Genomic DNA, 2,508 nt, shown 5'->3' with positions numbered 1-2,508 from the left:
CTTGAGTGCTGTGTGTTGTTTCCCTTCATCTTTTATATTATATTATAAAGCAGTTAAAGTTTTCTTTGCAATCATTTCTAGTTCATAAAATCTACTTGAGTCTTTGAGACTTTTTCCACAACATTTACACACATCAAAATATTGAAAATATGTTTAATATATTAAGATTACTTAAAGATAGATAGATAGATAGATAGATAGATAGATAGATAGATAGATATTAATATGAAATTAAATGAAACGACTTAATTTGCATAAATATGAGTTTTGAAAATAAAGACTTGACATTTGTTCCGTCTTCCATAAGTAAATGTATAATAGAGCATTGAGGATAATGGTGTGACCCATAGACTATAATAGACCTCACCACTTGACCTGGCAGTGGATTATGATGTCATTTTGTAATTTCAAATTAGTTTTATTAGATGCATATATGCTAGAACTTATCTTCCGAGCAGGTTCATGTTATATCAAAAATGTTAATTACCTATAAAAATCACCCTCCACAGACATAACATTATCACAAAGTTAAAGAATTGGATAGCACATAAACAATTAAAATATAATCTTGTTTTTATATATAAAACAACTTTAAACTTAACCCTCTATGGGACTAATTATGAAATCACATCTAAAAAAATCACTACTAATTATCTCTAAAGTGTTTAAGGCTAAAATCATTTTCCATAATTTGTTTTGTGCATCTGACCTTTGACCTTTGTTTTAATTTGCCATCATTTATAACTGACTTTATCCTATTAGGGTAAATAATTTTTGGAAACTCGTCTAAAACTTCACACAGTCAAATGCATTTTCTCTAGAAAGAAGTCAATCAATGTCTTCGTGTTTCAAAAACATGTCAAAAACTTTTCTTCATATATCACTAAATTAGTTTTAGAACTTATGTAAAATATCCTGAAACTCGAGACAGGCTTAAATGCATTTTAACTCTATGAAAAATAATGTAAACATGTCTTACTGTTTCAGAAACAGTTGTCTAACAATGTTTTAGAATTGTAAACAGTATTTAAACAGTATAGTTTTGTTTCAAAATCAGTTGTGTACCGATATATTTTTAGTAGTCACAGTGTAACAGTGTCCTTTTTTTAAACACTGTAGTGTAACAATGTCTTTTCACAAAAAAGTAATGTAAGGCTTTTCTTAAACATTCTTTCATTCATTTTCCTTCAGCTTGGTCTCTGTTTCAGAGGTCCAAACAGTGGAATGAACCGCAAACTATTCCAGCATATGTTTCGAATGTCGTTCCTGCTGAAACTCACTACTGGGAAACACCCATACACTCTCATTAACACACACACTCATACACTACGACCAATTTAGTTTATTCATTTCACCTATAGCACATGTCTTTGGACTTGTAGGGAAAACCGGAGCACCCGAGGAAACCCACACGAACACAGGGAGAACATACAAACTCCACACAAAATTACCAACTGACCCAGCTCGAACCAGTGACCTTCTTGCTGTGAGGCAACAGTGCTAACCACTGCGCCACCATGCCGCTAGAAGTGCAACATTCTTTTTTTAAATAGTGTAACAGTATTTTCATGCAGCTCAGCACAGTTTTGATCCAACCTTAATCAAACACATCTGATCCAAATAATCAAATTGTTTAAAATAGTCTTACACACCTTAATTAGTTGCATCAGCTGTGTTTAATAGGGTTGAAGCAAAACTGTGCAGAGCTGCGGACCTCCAGGAATTGAGTTTGAAACCCATGCCCTAAACGGACTTTGTCAGTTTTACATGACGCACAGATTTTTGTGCTTTTGAATTATTGTTTTACTAAAATGTGGATAAAAAATTACACGGATCTTTAAAAAACATCCTAAAATGTGCAATACGTTTTTTATTTAAGATTTTTTTATAGATTTTATAGTTAAAAATTAACTCACCATCTTGCCTTGAGAGCACGTCACCTAAGCTGATGTCTCATTTTTTAGCTTATTTTCTAATTAATTCATTTTTTCATTTTCTTTTCGGCTTAGTCCCTTTATTAATCCAGGGTCGCCACAGCGGAATGAACTGCCAACTTATCCAGCACATGCTTTATGCAGCGGATGCTCTTCCAGCTGCAACCCATCTCTGGGAAACATCCATCCACACTCATACACTACGGACAATTTAGCCTACCCACCTCTACCACGTCTTTGAACTGTGGGGGAAACTGGAGCACCCGGGAGGAAACCCACGCGAACGTGGGGAGAACATGCAAACTCCACACAGAAACGCCAACTGACCCAACCGAGGCTTGAACCAGCGACCTTCTTGCTGTGAGGTGACAGCACTACCTACTGCGCCACCGCTATTTTCTAATTATGTAAAGCAAATGTCAACTATCTTTTAGTTTTATCGGCTAAAGGAGATGTCATGTGACATTAAGATTTAATTTAATTGGTTAAATATCATTAGTGTTTTTAAAAATTTAATTTTTTTGTGTAATTTATAAATGACGATGTCCCATAGAGTTAATATCAAAAGATTTTG

This window comes from Danio aesculapii, chromosome 3, assembly GCF_903798145.1.
Source record: "Danio aesculapii chromosome 3, fDanAes4.1, whole genome shotgun sequence".
NCBI lineage: Eukaryota > Metazoa > Chordata > Actinopteri > Cypriniformes > Danionidae > Danio > Danio aesculapii.
The sequence above is the reverse complement of the archived record's forward strand: the minus strand, read 5'-3'. Positions refer to the sequence as shown.